The sequence below is a fragment of the Nothoprocta perdicaria genome, unplaced genomic scaffold, assembly GCF_003342845.1.
Source record: "Nothoprocta perdicaria isolate Ctin4 unplaced genomic scaffold, notPer1 scaffold_8, whole genome shotgun sequence".
NCBI lineage: Eukaryota > Metazoa > Chordata > Aves > Tinamiformes > Tinamidae > Nothoprocta > Nothoprocta perdicaria.
In genome coordinates this window covers 610015-634651 of record NW_020456087.1, presented here as the reverse complement: position 1 = coordinate 634651, position 24637 = coordinate 610015, and positions in this window count along the sequence as shown.

Genomic DNA, 24637 nt, shown 5'->3' with positions numbered 1-24637 from the left:
TGTAAAAAGTAAAGTGATGAATAAAATGGATGAAAGCAATAGGTACCAAAATAAAATAAAATAAAATAAAATAAAATAAAATAAAATAAAATAAAATAAAATAAAATAAAATAAAATAAAATAAAGCAGATGCTTCCAAAGTGTCTTGCTTTCATGTAGCAGTGATATAAAACAGACATATACAGCAGACATGGCATATAGTCCAAAGCAAAAGCCTTTGGCATGAATTTTCTGCAACTTTCATGAAGTCACAGAAATTACTCTTAAACCACACAGCTGATGTAGAATACTTGAGGAGAACAAAATATATTGCTCTTCTATTAAAAAATTTTAATCCTTGAAATGTAAAAACACAAAACTGCTTTCTGTGGGATATTTGGTGACTGAGAGGTTGCAAACTGCTTCTCTTCTATTTTCTGGTTCTGCAGACTGTCTGCAAAAAAAGTTTGGTCTCAGAAGCCAAGAGCAAGTCATCTGCAAAGTCCATTTTAATGATGGAATGCAGATTGTTGTCCATTCGCTCTTTGTATATGTTCTGCTTATCTTTGCAAAGGTAAACTTCTTTGCAACGTCAGGAATAAAACATCTAGAGTGTTATTTCCAACCATCGCTGCCAACAGACCTGACTTCCTCTTTTTTTTAGTTAATCTTTCATTTGCTAATGAAATCAGAAGCTTCTATAAATGAATATCATGTACATCCAAAGTACTGGAGTAGTTATTTGAGAATTCTTATATTTGTGAAAGTCCTGTGAAAAATACAAAGATTTCTATTCCACAAACTCCTCCCTTGTCTTTCTTATGTTTTATCATTTCTTTTTTTTTATCGTATCTCAGTAGTGCTTTTATAACACAACCATCTATTTATCTTCTTGCTGCTTCTATCAGTTTTAATAGGTTTAATTCATTGTTTACTTTTTAGTAAGTGAAAAAAATAGCTATGCAGTCATAAATTGCTTCCCCATCCCTCAAAATACAATTCTTCTCTCTTCCCACCTCTTGAAATGGAGAAACTGATGACTTTTGCAGATGACTTCACTCCTCTACCAGCTTGACAGAACAGCTCACTCCCATCAATGGACAACTGTGACCATGAGTGCACAATGACTGGATATGATCGGTGGTGTGTGTCAGCCTCCTTTTACCCTGTCAGCTCTTCTAGGTGTACTGCAATACTTCTTCAAGTGAGAAAATCCTGAAATCACTTCACTTGACTGTGGATTTATAATCATTACTAAAATGGGCAGAATGTCACACATACTGTTACCAAACCTTTTCTTTCTCTACTGGGAACTTTTACAGTTACAAGCTAGCAACAATCAGTTCAAAAGAGAAGAAAACATCTCATCCTGTCCTATACTCTTCTAGTGACCCACTAATTTCAGATCTAACAGGCTTATATGTAATGCAGCCACCCAATTCTCCTGTATTTTCTATGTTCACCTAGTTAGACTATTTTTCTATTTTAACTGTGATCACAGACTGTGATGTCTCCATAAACCCACCCAGTTCATTGATAATCCTCCAGGAAAATACCAGTCTAAATACCATTATCTTCCCAATCTGCATAGATACGCTCACAAAATGCATGCCTATCTCTCCAATCAGTGCAGTTATGCTCAGCCAAAGAGGCCCTAAAGCCATTTTACAAATTATTTCTGAGTGAGTGAAGCAACCACCAAGAACAAAATCAGTTGTGAGCTTTGATCTGGTAACTCAATCCCCACAGATGTCAAAAAGACAGATATACCATTGGGTTTGAAATAAGCTATATAGAAGAATGCCCTATGGCCCACTTGAGATATCAGTAAAACTCAGGATATAAATATAATACTTTACCTTTACCTAAAAGCAAACAATAAAACTATGATATATGGTAGCACCAGTATATTCTGTGTATACACTACCTAAGAGTACATGAGCTTTGCTAAGCCTGAGCAGAAACACATGGAATTCGCTGCAACTGGTTAATTCAATTCAATTCAAGAAGTCATGGGACAGTTTGGAGCTTACAAACCACCTTATCAAAGATGGAGACTGGGTTCAAATACCACAAGACCGGCCCCTTCAGGGGGATCAGATTCTGAAACAACAACTAGATGTCACTCTTGATAACGTGAGAATGGCTTAATAATGTGAAAGATGCTGGAGGGAAAGTTGTAGCATTTCAGATATTCTGTTTCCATCTGGATTCACTCTGGGTGTTTCAAACTGAGAGAGAAACTTTCCTTTAGGTCCTGCTTGTCTCAGCAATAATCTTTTTTATCTCAGCTATTCACAAGGCCCTCACTAGCATAGGATCTCACGAGTCCTACAGCAGTACTATAACATAGGGGTTTACTGATAAATCATTCAACGAAGTTGGCATCAGGCACAAAGTCATTATGGTCAGATTTTGAAAGGTATTTAGCTACTCATCTACAGTGAAGTGTGAAAACGTATGAGTCTGTGAGAAAGCATAGCCCAAGATGCCTGGACAGTCAGAGAGTGTTAGAACTAGTGTCTCCCAGACCCAAGTTGGTGCCTGGCAGTCAGATCTTCCTCTATATAACAGTGCCCCTTAAAGACTGACCATCAGTTTTTGTGAAAAGAATTTATAAATTTTGGTCAAAATACAGATGAATGGACAACAATTTCACTTCTAAATGCACGCTACTGTGCACCAGCAGCTCTCCAGTAAGTACCCAGCTGTGTTTTCTAGCCTCAGGAAACACCAGGCAATTCCAGGTAGCTCACCTCCCTAGCAAAGAAGTTGTTTCAATAGGTTATTGAAACAGCTCAGCATCAGCCATTACAAATTTAGTCTGTAAGTCTTCACATGAATCCTTTCTTGTTCTACAGCTGATTTCATGCAAATTCACAGTCTCACTTACCTCTTTGCTAAGCAGTCACACGGTGATACTGTAGCTACAATTGCCACGGATGCTCCCCTTTGACAGCCTGCGACAGAAGGACTTTTGGGTCACAGCCTGCGATTTTCAGGAACACAGCATCTTAACTAATGAACCTGGGGCCAGCTATAGAGACTTACACTGCTGTACAGTGCTGCAAAGAAGCCTGCCAATATCTTGTTACGAGGAAGACCCAAGTCCATAGGGCATCAGGTATCTGTGACCCAGCTGGAATCAGGGCCTAGAGGGGGGTCAAGCAGCTAACTATTCCTTTGCCAACATGGACCTGAGCTACCAAATGGAGTAATTGTGGTCTACCCCCTTAGCTTAACTAAACACCGATTGAAACTTGTCATATATGGCACCTAATTTTGCTTCAGATGTACTCAGCCTTCACTTTATCAATAAGGCTTTTGCCAGAAACAGCAGGTTAGAAATTGGAAGAAAATGAATCAGAATATCAGGACAGAAGTGGTGTTTTTTTCACAGTGAATTAATAATTGCCATTTTCATAGCAGCTGGAAGGATACCAAGGATAAAAGACCAACACAAAGACTGCCACAGAGAGACTTTCTTTCATAGCCCTGGTAGGGGTAAGCATCTAAAGGAGAGGTTGGATGCCTTTACTGGATGTACTTTAGCAAGTTTAAATACTGAAACAGTGAAAGAACTTTTATAACAATTTATATGAGCTCAACAGTGATTGCATTTTAACAGCTGCTCCTGGTCCTCTGGGCCACAGCACTGTAATGGAGTCAGTTTTTCTGCTGAAAGACATGATTAAATTGCTCACATATAGTCCCTGAAAAGGTGTCGGTATGAGCAGCTGGAAATTTAGGATCTAACAACCTAAGCATTGGGAAAAAAAAATCATCACCAGTTTATGTTCCCCTGTGGAGATAAAAAATGAAAACTTAAATTCTGGCACAACCCAAGCATTTTCTACAACCAGGCACTCATTTAACAAATTGGAATGAATATCTAGTCTCATTGTTTTCCATGTAAACTCAACCTGATGGTATGTGATGTTTATACCATTTTTAAAGCCACAGGTCATTAATGATTAATAGCGACCTACATTCAGCATAACACTACGTTGCTCTCTAGAGGTTGTATATTGCTCACTATTGAAATCCAGCTACCGCTTTTGGGAGATGAACAAAACACGTATTTTGGAGAGTTCTGTGGATGAGGAAGGGAACCCAGATGCTTGTGCTAAGTGAAACCCATGGAGAAAATCCATAATAATAATGGTCTGCACTGGAAGAAATGCCTTGTTGTTGGGGCCAATACTTGCAATGCAACAAACACTATCTTAAGGCCTCTCATGTTTGCATTTTCCATGAAAAGCCTAAGACAACGCAGAGCATGCCAGCAGCACATTGCAATGCTCAATTTAGGAAATTATTTCCTCACTGTATACAATGCCTGGACCTTCTTCAGCAGTATTTCAAATAGTCTTGATCCTGAATTATGTTTTGAGTGTTGGTTATTACTTAAAAGCAGCTGTGAAATACTCTGCCCATCAACAAAGCACTTGACTTCTGCCTGTTGTCCTGATACAGTAATCATTGCTGCATGGCTTTCTAGCCTGGGTGACAGGGAAAAAGTGCTGCTCTTGAGCAGATGGTGTCAGAATTTCAACAAGTAGCCTCAGTGCTCCCTGTAGGAAGTCTGTAGTTCAAGAAGCCTAGCCACTGAGGTATCTGAAAGAGAACTCCTGGTTCTCTTTGAGAAATCTGGCCATTTTATTTATTCCTGCAGCATTAGAAAACACTCTGTGACACCTCACTATGATGATCTGCTATGCAGGTCTTTTCTTCCTGATGGTGCTGCATCAAAACTGAGGGGTTGTTACAAAAAGTTATCTAGTGACCTACTCTACTCTCTTTTTTGGGCTTTCTCCTTTCCAAGGGTAGAGGGTCTTCATGAAAGAAAATTTGGTGCCACGGTCACCATCAGAGATGGCTAAAGAGACAGATCATGAACTATAAAGAACCAAATTACAGCTTACTCCTTAGACTGCATGGCTTTGCGTTGCTCAAGCAAGGGATTTGCAGAGCATGAACACCCAGTGAGTTAGTCAGATAGACCTAGAGGAACCATTTGTCTTATGACTGTTTCAAAATGATTTACCAAGACATGTCACAGTGGCTTTTATCAGAACTAGTTTATCATTAATCACAATAAATCACAGATGCAGTTTACTTTACAACAGCTTCTGGTGACTGCATTAGAAATGTAAATCTTAGTCATGAAATCGTCAGTTGATTTATGAGCATAATGAAAAGTAATTTCTTTTCTGCCAGACAGTAGAGTGAAAAGCTTATTCTATGGCTCAGTGTATAAATCAGTGGTCAAGCAGAAAAGGCAATGAAAGTCTAAGAACTTGAAATTAAACCCTGAAATACATTTCATCAGTTATGAACTCTAGTGACTTCACAAGCGATTCACTTTGAATCACTGAAATTAAAGACAAAAAATATCTACTGGATCATCTGTATTCCCTTATTGCATCATTCTTCAGTACCAATGATTTTCTCAGTTTTAGATTAAATATTGGTAAGTTTCCACCACTTTCAGGATATGAGGAAAGGGGTGATCCACAAGGCAGGAGTTATTTAAGCCTTAGAAGAAAACCAGATTATTCTAATACTTTTGTGGTTGGTAACAAAAAGCCCACACAGGGTGTAGAAATGCATGCAGGACATGACCATCACTCATTGAGATGGAACAAGGTACAGAAGCTTACCCACTCTCTTGCTTTCAGGGAGAACATGACGACTATTAACAAAATGTTGAATGTTGAAAATGCAGAATGATGAAAGGAAAAAAATACCTTGGCATGTGGAATCACAGACTTGTAATCAAGATTTTTAGGTAACCTAGCATATTCAAGGTAATCAAATCAATACAAATATTCACATCTGTAATTTAAAAGGCAGACAAAATTGTATGAGGCAATGAAACTCCTTTTACTCTCAACCACTGAGACATTGCCATACGAGACATTTCGGAGCATAGTGCCTGCAGTCCCTGCAACTACAGAAATCCATACAGAAAGGCAAAGAGCAGAAAAATGTTACATCATTGCCATGACAGCAGTAACAAATACAGAAACTCATAAAAGTGTTATAGTCCTGATCTTCATATGGATTTGTGTCACAGATGAAAAACTAAGAGAAGATAAATTTATTCTGATATTCACAAATGGTGTGGTGTAACCATGTGAAACTATGAAAGACATTGATTTATTAGTTCCATTTTAATCTAACTTTCTACTGAGCAAGGCAACATGGCCTGCAAAAAGCTCTCAGGCATCATGTCAGATTAACCATTTTCAGTGCTTAAGAAAAGTGTGTAAGTTGCAGCAGCCTTGTGATTTGTGTATCTATTGACCAGTAATTAGTGAGCAACCATCATGACACTGGACATGTATTTTCTCTAAACTACTGAAAGCTAGTGGAGTGTAACTAAAACTAGGAAAAACTAGTGTATTTTGACATATGCCTAGGTGTTGCACAGCTAAATGCCAGGTCAGTGTCTGCTGTGACGAGTGGGAAAAGGTATTATTGACTTTAGTGACCAACAGAGCAGACTTTTATATTATTACAGCAAATGAAAATCTGCCTCAATATGGCCTAAAAAGAGATAATGGAAAGCTGGTTAATGCATTAAAAAGTGTTATTCACTGATTAAAAAGTTATTAAAAAGTTATTCACTGATTTACAGTGACCTGGGACGCAAAGACTGTCATAATAACTGATATCAAGATTTATTGGCTCTTGAACAGGTGAGCTATTAGAAAAGACTTTGAAATAACAAGATCTAGACTAGCTGGAAAGAGATGAGCCAAGGCTTCCATGGCAAAAGGTAGACTATTGACTTTCTATATCTTTGTAATACCTTTCTACTCTTATGTCCACTTACTTTGTTTTTTTGTTGTGCTTTGGGATATTACAGAAAAGTATTGTTAAGCAACTCATAATATGCAAGTTAAATTAAAAAAAAAAAAAAAAACAGAAGTTAAAACACAAGGGCATTTTTGAAATCTGTGCTCATATGAAACTGCCAAAGTCATACTTTGGAGATTAACGTTTTAACACTAGCAAATATAGAATCATAGAATCATAGAATGCCGAAGGTTGGAAGGGACCTCAGGGGTCATCGAGTCCAACCCCCCTGCTCACGCAGGGTCACCTAGAGCACGTGGCACAGGGCTGCATCCAAGCGGGTTTTAAAGATCTCCAAAGAAGGAGACTTGGCAACCTGTTCCAGTGCTTTGTCACCCTCACAGTGAAGAAATGCTTCCTTAAGTTCCTGTGGAACTTCCGATGCTTCAGTTTGAAGCCATTTCCTCTAGTCCTATCACTGTCCACCACTGAAAAGCTTCATGGGATGCATTGAAAAGGCAAGAGCTAGAAGACCTGATAACAGTTTACTGATGTTGAAGGATACATCAACAGGTGTTTATATGCAAGTATTGTTCTGTCTATTTTTTGTTTCACTTCTATATTTTTTCTGTTTTTTTTTTTTTTGTGTGTGTACATATATATATATCTCCTTTCTATACCCATAATTTTAATATATTCTTTAAAAAGAAAATAAATAAAATCTCCTGCTGTTCCCCGTGTCCATTTGTCTTTCTGATCCTCATTTTTGGTGCACATCACCCAGCAAAGGCTTGATAATTGCCTGTTTCTCTACTTCTTCAACTTACTTCTTAATCTACCAATTTTACCACAGGATTTTGTGATGTAGTAGGATCTCAGGTCTGCCCTTTCCAATTGCACATTAAGAATATATTTTCACATTTTCTAAGAATAATTGTTAGTAATTAAAACTTTTTTTTTGGGGGGGGGGGGTCAAGGGAGGTGGTTGTATTGATTTATTGCAGATATTTTGACAATACAGGTGAATTTTCTTTTTCCAAAAGTAAAGTGACCAGTTGCATGGAGGAATTGTGAATGTGAAGTATGCATGTGGAAAGAGAAAATTTTACAGTTCCTTCAATTCTTGGAATTTTCTATGTATTCTCTGAAAAGCAAAGCAACTGAAGAACGTTGATTCAGCTTTTGGATGAGTGGCAAAACTACCTACCAGCCATTCCATATAAAGACTATGCTTAGTTGTTGTAATGCATCATAATATGCTGCTAGAATATTTATTTTCCAACAGGAAATATCAGTTTCTGGAATAAAAATACAATATCCTGTGAGTCAAACATAAAACAGCAGTGTAGACAAGCTATTTATTTTAGCTCGGAAATGCAGAAATTTGCAAGATACTTAGGACAAAAGAAATATAAATATTAGATATATTAATAACTATCTCCTAATATATTTTGTACATATTGATTTATATATTTATGTGCTAATATATTTAATACATTCTAATTTATATATTTATGTGTTATTTTGGATATATTATTTTTGCATTTTTTTAATTTCTCAAGAATTTGAAGAAATTATAAATCACTTTTGACTGACACATAGCTTTCTAAAGCCCTTTACATTAATATGAAGATATATGTTTGTTAGCAGTGTCTAGAGGAAAGGGCATTTCCTACCAATATAAGAAAATTTTTGAGTGTAGAAGTAATGCAACTTCCTCAGTGAAAGCAGAAGGGATAATTTTGGCATGGCTCCTAGCCACATGTGGATTCCTTGAATCACAGTGCACACAGGAAAGATCTGGTGTCAATTCTGGACCAGACTCTGGTCTGAAGACTTCCCCTTTTCAGGAAATTTGAAGAGGTTCAGGTGCTTTTAGCCAACAGATAAAAGCAGACTTCACAAGTGATCAGAAAGACTTGGCAGGGGACATTTGTTTGAGGATACAACACATATCTAAAATTGATGAATGAATCAGGAATTGAAAAAAAAAAAGTTGTCGAGAATCTTTTTGTAAAACTTTACATATAGAAACTAAATCCAATATTAATTAAGAATAAAGTTTTGGAACTCATTCTTTTATATAAATTCAATAGCGTTCATGAATCCTTTCTGGAAAACAAAACTAAAGCAGTAAAATTCTTGAAAAACTTTGGATTTGCTTTCCTGTTTTCAGGCAAAGACAATAGCCAAGTAGCCAAGGAAGCAAGATTAAACAGGCTTACAACTAAAGCAGCCTACAGCTTTTTCTTTTGGATTCTTTAAGAATCTAGTATGTCATAGCAGTATAAATGAGAAAATATCTGTAATCCCAGGTCACAACTAAAACTCATCTCTCAGATTTAGGTGCCAGGAATTCTCTGTTCCTTAGTGGGTCTCACAGTGACATCAATCAATATTACTTCCATACAGAAAGGAAAATTATAAATACGAGCAGTACTTCACATATAGTAATATATTTTTTAAACAATTGACTCCTCAATCTACCAATTTTACCACGGGATTTTGTGATGTAGTAGGATTCGGGGTCTGCCCTCTCCAACTCAGTGGTGTCAATTATCAATTCAACAGTGTGAACTTGAGCCACACTGGCTGGGAGCAGCCCATACACCTTCATGCTCAGTACCAGGCGCACTCCCGTATCTAGAACTGAATGGAAGAGGGTAAGCAGTAGTGCATGGCTTTCTACAAGAGCAACTCATTACTAGGTGAAGGAACAGAAGTCAAGAGTAATAAAACCTTTAGAAAACTTACTACTTTGCTTAGCAGTGCTGGGAAAATATCGGCAGTTATAACCGGTACCATATCCACATCTAAGATTATCAAAATATTTAGGCATTTCTCTATTGCCCAATGAATTTAACATTTGCATTTCTCAGCTTTTTCCATCTATGATCACTTCACTGAGACATGCCGTAGGACATTAAATAAAGGTATTCTATGGGCCTATCCAAAAGTAGCGTTATAAGCCAGTAAAGAAATGTGCATCACCTCTGGAGACTGATGTTATTGATTTTGAACAGGTTACACTATCAGACCATTTAGAGAATGTTATCTGACATCTGGAAATTTTTTTTAAAAAGGTCAAATATAAATTTAATTTATAAATTTAATTTATAAATTATTTGGAAGAAAAATTTTGTCATTTGCTAGCTCTGGAAATTTTGACAGCTGAATTCTTCTACGAAAACTTCTTTCAGACATTCTGGCAATATCAAAGTGTTGATTAATTTTGGTATGATTTGCATGTTTCAGATGTGGTGATATTTCTCTCTTCTCATGACAATCCACGCGTTCCTACCACTTTTTCCAATTAAGGGAAGCCAGGAATGACCATATAGGGAAAAAGTAAGCCTAAGACTTTAGACAGCCTGAATCTGTCTTAACAACAAATGGAAATGTCATTCCAGAAGACTGTTTGTTCAGGAAGACACTGTAATATTACCTCAAATAATTGCCATTCAACCATTCTTCTATTCACATTCCAGGACTGGTCACCAGGGCACAGGCTGTTCTTGGCTATGCAATCCCGTACTGTTGAATACTGAAGCATGACAGTTCAGATTCACACAAGGAAATCTTTGTGGTTAGAACCAGAACTTCTGTGGATTAACCTAACACTACATTTAAATCACTGAAAACCCAAAGTAATGGGTTCCTCATGAAAAGAGGATAAGATACTTCTTGATTTGGTTATGTTTGTAATAATTCTTTATGTACTTATATAGATATAGAAGATTACATAATAATGTTGCAGCATGAAAGCAGAGGTCTAATGAGAGTGACCTCTAATGAGACAAAAGAGCATGTTCTTTCTCCATGCCTCATTTAGTGATTTCTAGAGACAGAAAATGAAAACCAGAGACAGAAAATGAAAAGCATCTTCTAAGATAGATTACAAAATAACTGTACAAGTGCTTTCTTGATAAGCATCCCTCTTACCACTAATGAGTAGGTTTAGATGACTCAGAGAACCAAATGCTCTTTAGAAGGTCTTTATAAGTTACTCCAGGTCTAGGGTTTCTCAATAGTCAGGGGAAGATAAGCATATTCAGTCCACGGTTCATCATATTTTCCTCCAAAACTTATTTCGGAATGGGATCAATGACTTCAGGTGTCTGTCTGTCTCCAGACAGACTACAACAGTCAGCCTGAAACAAATTCCTGTCAAAGTTGGCTCCACCTAACTCAGAAAATATGTCACTTATAGACATTTTTGTATTGACATTTTATTGGTTAAAGTAAACACTTTTAAATTGTTCTTAGCTACATCTGAGTTTTCAGTTTAGTCATTTTAATAGGCACTTTTAGAAAACATCAAGTAGGTACTATGAAATTAGAGACTGAATACATATCATAAATGTTTTCAGTAAGGACTGTCCCATCTGTTCAAATAACACCAATTTAAGCTGCCCATTAAAATGTCTGTTAGTATTTGATCACTGAGAAAAATTGAACTTTCTGATAATATATTCTAGATAGAATGTTCTAAATATTCTACTTAGGTAAATATTTAGAATACTTAGAATGAATTTATTTAGATAAATACTTAAAAAATCTATTTAGATAAATATTTAGAATTTTCATTGTAATTATTTTACTGACAGTGCTATCAGAATAATCAATCACCTCCTAATATTTTAATTTCCTATGGAAAGACAAATCTGTGTCACATTAGAAATTCAGAAAATACTCATGTCTTACTTGCATGAAACCTAGTGTTTCACTTTACCTTATAATTCAGCGACTAAGACATGTACTTTGTATGTATAAATGACTGTTCTCCCTGAAAGGCACTCAACCTTTAACTGTGGCATGAATATTAAAGTACACATAGGTGAGCAAGCTGAATAAATATACAGTGCGAGAGAACTGCCAGTCTCATTTTGCTAAGAGCAGAGGTTTAGTGGCACAGACTGCTGCTGAATATTTTAAATAAAAGGGACAATTTGTTCATGAACATAATGAAATGGAGCCATTAGAACAAACGTAATTTTTATAGAGGAAAATTTCACATAGACACTTTTCCTTCCAACCACTTTGTTCATCTGATTATTCTCAACTGGCCTCCCATTTGTGTATTTTAAAGTTTTTATTGTTGCATAATGACAGCTATGTGAAGAATGGTCACACATACCTAGGCAATGAAAAACTGAAAGGAAAGATGCAGATCATTTACCAAATACCTAGACTGTGAGTCAATATATTTTTGGATGCCTCAATTTCTACCAGTGTGTGATGGAAATTACTAAAACTGAGGACAGCAAGACTGCTGCTGGTAAATTATGGCTTAGAATTAAGCCAAATGATTCAAACCTTAAATCGGTGGGAGAGGGAGAGGGAGAGGGAGAGGGAGAGGGAGAGGGAGAGGGAGAGAGAGTCTCAGGTGTAAGAAGTAATGCAATCAAAAAAAAAAAAAAGCTTTTAAGATTTTAAAAAGCAACAAAGTATGTAATTTTAGCTTGTCAGAAGCTGACTAAAAATCTATTTAGTGACCAAAGAGACTTGTCCTATTCATTCACCATTTTATCACTTGATGTGTCATGCTGTGTTTCGCAGCTGGAGAGTAAACATGCCAAAAGTTGACATTCTAAGTAGCTCTGAAAATATTCAGGTCCCAGACATATTTTTTTTTTTTTAAGCAAAAAGCAAATTTGGCTTCTCCATTTAGAGAAGATACCAAAGGGCATGTGGCTCGGCTAGTCCCCAGACTGGCTGTGATACCAAGGAGGAGCTTACCTCAAATTGATTTGTTCGTATAGTCAGTAGGCAATCTGAGAATGGTAGTAATATTTTTGGAGATCCTGGTTTTGATCCATCCTAGGAGAAAAAAAAAAAAAAAAAGTAATGAGTTTAGCAGTTTTAAATCAAATGCTGCTGGAAAGATATCCACAAATCAGTTCAGCATGGAAATATTTTCTTGTTGGCTTAAACTCTTTAGCTTTTATTGAAAAAGGAAAAATATATGACTTTCATTTATACCATAAAAGGACAAACTACAAATTCAGTGCATTCTATTCTTAAAATATATCTATTGCTCTTTGCAACAAAACATGCTAAATCATTTCTTTGGTTAAAGCTTGATTAAAGAATGGCTTAATAGTAAATTATCACAGATTATGCTAAATTTTATAGCAGAAAAAGGCTTAATTTTGACAGCAAGGCATGAGATGCATCATTCTGATTGTGTATCTTTCAAAATAGTGACACCTAAAAATAGGCAAAAGAACATCTAATTCCTGCTTTAAAATTCTTTAAGGAAAACACATGAATGTTCTTCAGTAGCTTTGTAAAACTTTGCTGAGGTGCCCAGGTAAAATTAAAGCATAATGCATCTAGAAGTCACTGTATTATTGACTTGGAGAATGAAATCCTCTAAGCTGTCTGAATTCTAATCAGTTGGTGGTAATGGTCAAGCAGTTCATTCAAAATTCTCCAGAAGGTTACACCAGAAATATCTACCAAGCAATGTCTGAAGACAGTGTAAACATACAGAGCCTCTGTAGTCTATTAGCTTTTCCTCTGATGTGACTGATTACTTAGTATTATCAGTGAATGTCTACTAGTGAGTGCATATGAACAATATTTTTTTTGTATGTTTTGATTTTTTTTCATTTTGACTCCTTTCAAATCTGACAGGCCACAGAAATTAAGAGGATAACAACTGCCCAAATTCTCCACTGACCCTCCATTCGATCCTGCTCCCCCCTAAACTAGCACGAGAATGGAGCATGGTGATGAAGTGCAGCAGATGATGCTGGAGCACTGCTGGATATCCAAAATTCTTTGCAACTCAGTCTAGAGCACATTTTGACAGAATCAACAGGTTCATAAGAGGCCAGGGGAAATTAGTGAGAATTGTAACAATAACTCAACATAATCTCTTGCATTTCTTGTTACTACCCACTGCAGTGCAGGTTAGTGATGATTTTAAACCTGAATATATCACCCAGACCATAGCTATAATGCTGCATTTTGTCTTATTTTAGATTTAACTTGGTCTTTCATATGCAATTACTTCATAGGTTTTTGTTCATTTAAGAGTAAAATATCTGAACTTTTTTTCATTCAAATAAATAATAACATCTTCCTCAGAAGAAAATATTCAAGACCAATTTTGGAAATGATTTTCAGATTCAGTAATGTGCCCAACAAGCAGCAAAGTGAGACTTTCAATGCATTTCAAGAATAAAAACATTCAAATACAGTATAGTGATGGTTTTCAATTCTGAATAGTCTTTGCAAGATCCAATCCAATAATATTTTTCAATTGCCTTTTAACTTGCAATATTTTGCATTGCCTTGAATCTTCTTTCTGACCTACTAAATAAGTCAGCAGGAGGTGGAAATGTTGTAAATTGTTGTGATTTTATCATTCACCTATTTTAATTGCTTATATATATTCATATCTCGTGGGTTTCTTCTTCTCAACAAATACTAACTTAATGCAGCAATACAAGAAACACAAGCAACTGACGGTCATGCAGTCTAATACAAGACAGGTTACAAAGTGTTAACATTTTTTAAAGAATTTGTAATTTTCTTGCTTAAACTCTGTACAAATTCAGATATTTACTGGAAAAGCACCAAGAATGAGAAAACAAGAGAATGAACGAATGAAAAAGATAGCTGCAAGTAGAAGACACCTGATCTAATTTTTTTTTAGGGTAATTACAGAATTTGATACCTGTGAGAAACAGGTCACATCAGTATTACCTACAGGTGGCTCACTGTAGTGATATTTACACTATCAGCACTTCTCTAATATTACTGTAGAGCTTCTGGGAAGAAAAGCAATAAATTAAAGAATCCTATATTAGACAAAAGAAACAGAGTACAATAGACTTGTCAAATCAATCCCCCCTTCTGTTCATCTCATATCCTGAAGGTAACTAATAGCTACCTCATTTCTAAATCAGCATGCCATCTGGAGCTGCGAGCCGACCAAAAAAACACATTTTCTTTCTATTACAGAAGCAGTGTTCACATTGCTATAAACATCAATGTTTTTACTTTAAAGCCCTTTCAAGCAGCCGTTTATGAATACACTGACTGTAGAAGCAAATATGCAGATATACACAGGTCAAAGCCAGTTTTTGCAAAGTACCATTAATTTTTCTGTAATCCCTATAGGGTTTCATAGTCATTACATGTAAATAATTTTCTTTTGTTTTAATTAATAAAGATAAGAGTATTTTGGCTTTCTTTAATAAAGATAGAGGAATTTTGGAAACATTAGCTGTTCTTATTCCACACAAAGTTTAACAAATATATTTTTAATTGAATATTTCTGAACGTTTACCTCAATACACTCTATCCACTAAAAGAGTATGAGCTTCCTTAGACAAGAGCTTTTTCAATAGCATGCCAACAATTGCAATTCTTAGTATTTTTTAAGGAATACATTCAATGATATATTTTGATTGCATAATCCATAGTATTATGATTAGTCCAGTATGAGAATATATATTTTCTCACTGAAATTGCTGAAAAAAATGTAACAAAAGCAGCATTTGTCAAGCATAGCTTGGATATAATCCAAAAGCTGGACAAAATTTCCTTAAACTATGACTTTTCTATTCTACCATTGTCTATACATATTGATAATATTCCTTGATTTATTTTTAATTCACTTTTATCATATTATAAATTCATTAAATATAATGCAAGAAAGTCTGAGTGGCACTGACAAAAAAGGACAATGAGCTACTTTTAATATTCGAGCCTAGCAGCCACTCCAAATATATTGTTTCTATTGGTGAGATTTAGAGTTATCCACAACTTTTTCATTCACAGTTTTTTCACTCCACTGAATGAGGGCTAAACATTGAAAATTGTATGTGTGCGTGTTCATTTTTATGTGTATGTATGTATATATGTATTTATATATATAAATTTATCTACCTGTCCTTTTCCCTTAATTTTTCCCAGCTTTTAGTGCTGTCCAAAGAGACAGATCACACTTACATTAAAGTATATTTATAAAACAGATGCTATAGCCACATTACAGACATAGGGATTAGCGGGTTTGATTAAGTAATGGGATTTTGTACTTCCAAGTCAGGCATAGCAACATCTCTCTGGTCATATCTATACCTTCTAAAAAGAAGGATCTATTCTAGGACCATTGTGAACACGGTACTGGGTACAACTCTTACCCATCCCGTCACACAGCTGTCTTGGAGGCGGCCTGCAGATTATTTGCACAAGTGCAATGGAGACCCTGCATGTCCTCGCAGGCAGATTCCAGTCACGGATGACCTGCTCTTGCAGGTCTGATGTCTGGTCTCCGTGTTAGCTTCAGGCTACACTCAGTAGACATGGTCTTAGCCTCTGAGCCTGGGAAAGCTAGGCACGAGACTGCTATTCCAGGCAATTGGCACACTGCACAAAGAGTGGCTAGTCAACAAAGAGGGAATATAAGGGGATTTGCCCCAGATCTTACATTTATAAAGTCACCCTCACATTTATAAAGTCATCAAGTACTTATGATTATGCATAATTCTCTCATGCGAGTTTTCAGGTCACACTGTTTTGTCTAATGAAAGATATCACATGTATCACAAAACTTGCCTTACATAAATGCTCACTGACAAAAAAAGACCTGTCCTTTTTCCTTTCCCTCATGTCCTCCAGTCATACAATTATTATTCACTGAATATTTCTCTCTCTCTCTCTCTCTCTCCCCCTCTCTCTCTCTCTCTCTTTCTCTCTCTCTCTCTCTCTCTCTTTATTTTTTCCTCCTCTTCCATCTGGAAATACCTTCATGTACTAAGTAATCTTCAAGGATGTGTAAGGTAAGAGTCTGGATTAAGGAATGTGCTGAACAGTTTCTTTCAAAGGGTAATATAACCACTAACCTAGTAGATAAATGATGGACTTTTACATAACTAGTACCTCAACACCTATTGAAAGTGATAACTCCTGGCGCCACTTGTAAGGTAGTGGATGCAGGCCATGCAGGCAATCACAGCCCAGGCCAAGGACCTTCACAGGACTTGGGTGGAAAGATAGGCACTCCATGGGCTAAGTTTGGATTTGGATACCCAACAGTAGGCAGGAGTTCAATTTTATATTCATAGTACCTTAAAACAAAACAGTAAGAGCTTAGCTAAAATGTACCAATCTTAACTGTCCAGAAAATTTGAGGATTATGTAAGAATTACGTATAAATAATAACTCACGATAGTGCATGGACAATACAGTTGTTCTGTTGCTGCCCAATACTTTATGCAAAATTATTTAATCTAATAGCTACTCAAAACAATTCTGGGAATTCTGTAGCAATCAAATGGAACAGATAGCTATACGATAGATAATACGGTCCACCAATCAGCTCAGCATCTATACTTCATGCAGCTAGGAAAGTCTTCCCTCATCTCTAACACTTTCATTTCAAACATTGCAGGTTTACAGACCAAAGTGAGCAACAGCAGGCGTTTGCCATGTGGGTACGAGGGATGAAAGCTTCCTGGGATGATCTGTGGGTAGTGCAGCTCAGTCGCATTCACAGGAGATAAGGCAGCCCTTTAACTCCTTACAAAAGGCATTTCCTAGTATGAATAGACCTAAGAAGTTAAGTGACATTTCAAAAGAGTATTATAATCAGAGGCAGCTTAAATCAGTGCTTGAATGGCGATTTTTAACTTGCATAGTTCAGATGTTTCTCCTGGCTGCATTTCCCTAATGTCATTATCACTTACTAAAATTTGATACCATCTACAACCTGAGCCTGAATTCTTGACACACACTACCACAGAGGCAAATATTATGCCAGACTAAAGAGCAGCATGTTTTGACAATTACGAAGACAGACGTTGCTCTTCTGCAACAAGGAAGTTTCGGAAAATATGTAAATACTTGGGCAGTTAAATTGTGTGCAATGTATCCACAAGAGAAATAACTTAAATACATAGCCATAAGCTATTGAAATGTCTTTGATTACATATAGTTCTGTCAAGCAAAACAAGACATTCATCTGCCTTTAAGAAATCTGATACTCATTTCTAACCTGAAGTCATATAACTTCAGGCTGAAGAGGCTGATCCTCTCTGATCTCTAGCTAAGTGCATGCAAGTAAGTAGCTACGCTGGGGAGCTAACGTTTCTCAAAGCAGTAAATAGACAACATTCTTAGAGTCAGGATTTGTGTGCCCTTGAGGGTGCAATACTTCCCTTGGAACTTAGAGTTCCTGTTCACTGTTGTCCCAAGAGTCCATCCACAACTCTTTTAGGGGACAGAGCAGCCTGGGGTAGTTAACTTCAGCAACAAGATACTTGAAATTTACTTTCTGTTCATTAGAATTAATTAATTTCAAGCTTCATCACAATTTTAATTGGTTAGATACATTTCTCTTTTCTTCAACTAACCTTTTCCCTCAAATTAGCTGCTGAATTCTCTGCTCTCCCTTATGCGTCCACAGAGGCTCTGATCAAAGTCAGTTTTACGCACACAGTCAATAAATGTTGTGGAAGGGGTACTTCCTCACCAAAAATAAAAGAGAATAATACAGTAATTCTTTACAATTGTATATTATTTTTTTCATATTTGTACGTAAATGCTACTCTAAAATCCCTTGGGATTTAGAACAGTAAACCAAGATGTAAACAGCTACATGGATGCTTCCAATACATTTTCATTGTGATTCACTGTGATAGAAAGCAAAGAAAAATGGCAAAATATTTTCAGAGCCAACATCACCACGGCCAAGTAAGCACTCAGACACTATTTGGGCTAGTTTTTGCATTGTTCACTGAATTATTTCTTGATCTTTTTGCTTTCATTGTTCAGTAGAAGAACTATTAAGTTTATGGTGATTGTTCATCCCTCAAGAAAATTCAAAGCAGGAAAGCTAAAAAGTTACACAAGATGAAAGTGTAAAGGTAAGGCTGGTTGGTACAAAGACAACAGATGACTTCATGTAGGGAGGATAAAGTAGAGAATCAGATAAGGAAATTATGAAGTAGAGGGAATTTAGCTGGAATTTATGACATTATTTTTAATTATTTTTTGCTAAGAATGGCTGTTGAAATTTTATAATGCATTCTTTAATGTCTGTACAAGGTTGTTGCACTGGATCAGATGTTATCCTCTGTGCCCTGTTAGTAACTAGAGGTGGTAAATATGAGGGAGTAGATGAATCCAGCAGCCCTATAGAAGTGAGGCTGCCACAGCTTCATGCTCCTAGGCTCAGCCACTGGAAAGGATTAGCATGTGAAGATTTTTAAGCCTTTTTAATGATATGTTTATAAACATATGATATGATATGTTTATAAAATGCAAGATGATGATTTTCATCCGTTGTGAAGTAGATGCTAGTAAAGTATTTAACTACCTCCAAAGAATAAAAAATGACTATTTGAAGACATTTTTAGAGAAACAGTATCTTAGCAGCGCAAGAAGTACAGCAAAAATGCAAAACAAGACACCTGTCCTTCATCAGAACACATAAAGACACAGACAGTGAAAAGAAAGTACAGCAGTGAAAAGATGTCATTGCCACTACTGACAGCAATGCAAATATGTGAGGATAAAGCTATTATCTTTAGGCCCTCCTTATTGCTTATCTGAAGTGATTATTGTTGAGAATATTACTTGAGTTGGTAAATAAAAGAACTTACAATATCAATTAAAGGTATAAAGGACATAAAACAGAAATTAAGAGCAAGTTTTTCCAGGTCCTTCAAAGAACAGTGAAGTTGTTCATGGTTTTAGCATCACATAAACATCAAAATTTAGAAAATATTAAAGTCTTATAAGTGGGATATTCATTCCCATGAATTAAGGATAAGCTCAAGTTACAACCTTTCCATTGTAATTAAGGGTAGCTGTAGCATTACATTCTCTATCTGATCCAGGGAAGGACTAACCCAGCCCTTTGACGGTCACGTTCAAGTGTCTGAGGGTCTGGACAGGCAACAAGTTACTACAGGATAAACTAGACTACAACCTTGCTCGTAAATCATGGTTGTAGGACACTGGTTAACAGACAACTGAAAACTGCCTGTGGATATACTTTCATACTCAGCCCACGAAGAAATAAAGGAAAGTCTTTACACTGGGGCAGGAATGGGCAGTTCCTGCAGAGCAAATGATACACTGCAAGTTCATACCACGCTGAATGAAATCACACAGACTGCAAAATGGATCCAAAGGCTTGCCATGGCTGACTAAGAAATCTCATTTCGCTGCTTCATTTACCACGGTTCTTTCTCTTTTTCTACCTCATTTATAGCTGCATGGATCCTTTGCTCTATTGTTTACTGAGAGTTCACTGAATAGATTCAACTCATCCAGCAAAAAAACAGAAATTACAGTGTAGATAGCTGGGCAACTAGACAGGTGAAAAAATGGATGATCAGACTCAAGGTGTTAATGAGCCTGTTAGAAGTGGGGTTTTATCCTGGGACCCATCTTGCTTAACATCTTTATCAACAATATTGAGGAGGTGACAGACTGGCCTTACTTTGTGCAGGAGGTGAGACTAGAGAGCTTCAGAGGCACCTTCCTGACCTGCATTGTCCTACAATCCTGAATTAGCAGTCACCTTTGTGATCCAGGCACATAAAACAGTGTCCAGCAGCAGAACAAGTATTGGTTTTGGTTCTGACCATGAACCCTTGCATGCTAAAGGGGAACTATCAGACTAGAGGAAATGACACACATTAAAGAGTTTTTAGTAGTGTGGCTGTTTTTAGAAAGGAAATTTTGTTTGTGCTCCAGCCTCTTAAGCTGCAAGCCACTTTAAAACTGGCCTGATCTTAAGCACAAGAATTGTGTCTTTGATGTCAAAGACCCTTGTGCTTCATGAAAGCATAGCCCTGCATTTTAGATGAACTATAGTGATGAAGAGGAAGATTCTCTGAGCATTCTGTTCAGAATTGAGTTTTCCTTACCTGGTCTTGAAGTCAATCAAAGAAATGCAAGTAGGTTTTTCTGGTCATTTAAGAGTGTTCCTGTGATGTAGACCATGAAAAAGTAGCATCACAAGCAGCTACTTATTTCAGTCATATTCAGGAATACACATAATTTCAGAAGAGATTATGCTTTTGGGTCACAGTGCATCAGTGTCTTGCACAAGAGAGTTTTAAAAAATGAGGGCATGGTAAATATTAAATAAGCAACATTGCAAACAAACTTCCAATAAATCTGCTCAAGCTTAACAAACACAATGAGTCAGCCTTCTTAATCTTCAGAATTTACATTAAGGTCTAACTCTGGCACTCCAAACAAAAAATATCCAACAATGAAATTCCTAAATATTGCACACGAAATAGAGATAGGATTTAGGACTTTCAAACTTCAAACAATGTTGTCATAGACATGCTCAACAATACCCATAATTTTACAAAACATTGCTACATCTGGAGTGTATCTCAGTTTCCAAAGCACTCCAGAAGTGACAGATGAAGTTAATCAGAACATTAAATACATTTCACTGACTGTTTTGAATTAAAAATATTCACTACGCTATTAAAAGAAAAAAAAGCTACCTTTCCAAAAGGATACAGGAAGTAAGTGTGAGAATAACAAATTCAGTCAGATCAAAACACTATGGGTAACAACTTCGTGTCTGAGGAAGAAGAGAGGATTACGGTTTCAGTAGAGAATCATTTTATATAAATAATACTTTTCTTGGACTGGTTTGAAAGCTTACCTCTAAGTACTGCAACTTTATTACGTTTATTAATTGCTTCACTTTCCTAGGAAGCCAAAGGGGGAAACAACATCTATCAAAGAGAACCATTTCCAAATCTGGCCTTCTACACCCAGTCAAGATGCATCAAAATAACAGGCCTTGAAGGCTTGGCACCCAGACAGTGATGTGTGCTTTAAAAGTATTTGGCAGCCAATGAGTTTTTTATGCGTGGCAGCAGAAGATCAGTGGACAGATAACCTCAAACGAGTGGTTGATTAGCCCAACCTTCAGAAGTCATCCCATAAAATTGCCAGCTTTACTAATCATCACTTCTTTTATTTTCTTATCTTTTTGTATGAGGATGTTGAGAAAGTAGAACTATGAACCTAAAATTCAGACGTGCTTGTTCCTTTTGGCATTATCAGGAAAAGATTTGTCTGAGAGAACTTTGCTTGGGCATATTTGCTGCTTCTTCAGTGAGGGTATCCATCAGGTTAGACACTGTTGGGCAACATTGTTTGGTTCATATTTAGCTCCACTGACTCTATCGTTAAATCCATTAAATGTATATTCAGATAAAGAGCTAGCTATGATATTCCAGGTTGTATGGCATATAGAAAGACAGAGAAATGGCTGAAATATATGGAGAATCATCTCTCTAATAAGGAAAAGCCTTTGATCTCCAGGTGCCTGCCTGAACGGAGAGTATGAGCTAGGGAAAACTGGCTAAAGATCAGTCCAAAAAAATCAGAGAGACACGAATAGGTGGGGAAAAAATCCACCTTTGTATAACACAGTTGACTGATACTCATAAGATGCATCTAAAGGATGTGCTGGAATTATGTGCATCCCTTCAGATTTATTCATCTTGTGTCTTATAGCAAGTTTATATACAGAGTTGCTTATATAATCTAGTGATAGGAAAAGTATCTTAAACACATACTAGACTGATTAGCACCAAAAAGAGCTCTGGAATTTTCCTATGAATGTCTGCAATCCATAGTAGACATTTCAGCATGACTGCAAAGCTGACCTTTCTTATTTTATACTAGAGATGTTAAGATATCTTCCTAAAAAGACTTCATATATGGATAAAAAGCCTCCCACACAAGCCAAGCATTTTTCTTCCCATAACTCCAAAGGCTTCAGACTAGTCTCTAGGCCAAGTTCTGAAATCTTATTCATGTTTTCATCAGAAATACAATGCATTCCTTTACTTCCACATTCCAAATTGAAAAAAAAAAAAGGATTCAATTTGTACATATTATAATCCTGGAGAAATTGAAAAAGAATTTTGGGAAAAAGAAAAAAAAGGAAAAAGAAATCAGTTAGTTCTGAGCAGATGCCAAGAGAGGCACAGGAAATCTTAGAACAAATCATATTCAAATGCACGTTCAAAGCAGCTAGTTCAAATGTCATTTACTGGCCAAGTTTTTGACATTCTTTGCCTCAATTCAAAGAACTGATTGTAGCATGAAACTTCTGACAAATACAGATTTTAGCAAGGAATGTGAATAATCTCTCTTTCAGATAGAAAAATGAATTTTCTTATAAAAAAAATCTCTCATGCTGAAGATTTTAGCAGACCATTATCTACAGTGATCTGTTACTGGAGTATAAATTGATTTTTTTGTTAAAGGGAGAAATAAAAGACCATAATTTCACTTCCACTTAAGAGTATAAATGAGGTCTGAAATGGTATGGTTTTTTCGCACACAGGAAAAAAAAAAAAAGTTCTCCTTAACACTGTATAGATTTGGATACTGCCATTTTTAAGCACAAGCATCTATATGACTTTGTGGAGAGAGAAGCTTTCTTCTATTACTTGTGATAGAAAATATGTGCATGTGTGAAAATCAGGTCATGTTTAATTTATGAGAAAGTGTATGTGACAATTCTAAATAATTCATCTTCTAGCTCAGGTGTATCTTTGCTTCTATATTTCAAAATGAAAACTATTCAGAGTACTGATTGTTAATCGCATTTAATTACTTTGTTTTTGTTTCTCAGCATTGTAGTATGTCACATTACCTGATGATTTTTTGGAGCGGTTTAAAGAAGGTTTTGTACAACACTGTGTTATGATGAATCACAGGAATGTGACGTTTGCAGATTCCTTAATAAAGATATCACAGGATGTCATGGCCCAAGAGATTTCAAGACTCATTTATTTATTTATGCATAACTTAAGTTTTCAGACAGTTCTATCAATAAATCAAAAGAAAAAGCAGCTTCTTATCACCTGTATTGAGGCACTAACATTTGGGCTTTTCTGTTGTCAAAACTACCATAGTCTAGATTTCTGTAGACTGCTGTACTGCATTTTGTCTGCATCTTACAAAAACCTAACATTCATGATTTAATCCTTCAAGGAGTTGTAGAAATTTTAAAACTATATGTAAAGCTTTTGCTAATCATAGACTTAAGTGTGATCAAAATATTAAGATATTCTTACTATGTGATGCTAAGTTATTTCATTTGACAAAAAAAAAATGAAACAATCATAATTCTTCTCTGCATAGTTGTTTCCTCCCCACTTTTTCCTTTTGCCACAGATATACAAATAAATGAAAGACCCAACTGATGGAATTTATGGGAATGAATATGAGTATAAGTATTATTCGCAGCCTAGCAATCTGAAAGCATTTTAAAATGCTCTATATGAATAAGCAAAAAGAAATTACTCTGAGTAATGTCTACTAAGGCCATATAAAGTTCACTGTTTTCAGAGTCCTCAGCATAAGAACTTAACCTGAAAGGCAGTCAGAATCACTGGTACTGTCCTTCATCCAAATATTAATTTCTACAATTTTTATGGAGCAAAGGATAACTAAAAAAAACCACCCAAATTTATATTTCCATTATGTTTCTTTGTGATCCGCCAAATTTGCTATACTTGGAATGGGGTTGAGCCTACAGTTATGTTTGGTTACTGCAGTTTTGTATTTCCCTTTTTTCTGCTTGGGTAAAATAAAGTAGCAATGATGAGGAAAAGACATGGACTTCAGCACTTATACGCACTTGCCTACGCTTTTCCTTGAACAACAGGATATGGTGCAGTCCTGCCTTGGTTTTGCTTTCAATCAAACTGACTCAAACATGTCCACTCACATGCTCTGATGTGTGGACTAAGCTTTAGACAGGCTAACATTATGGGACATGTTAGGAGCACCTTACTTTCCTTGTTTTTATCATCATCCCCAGAGATAAAGTTAT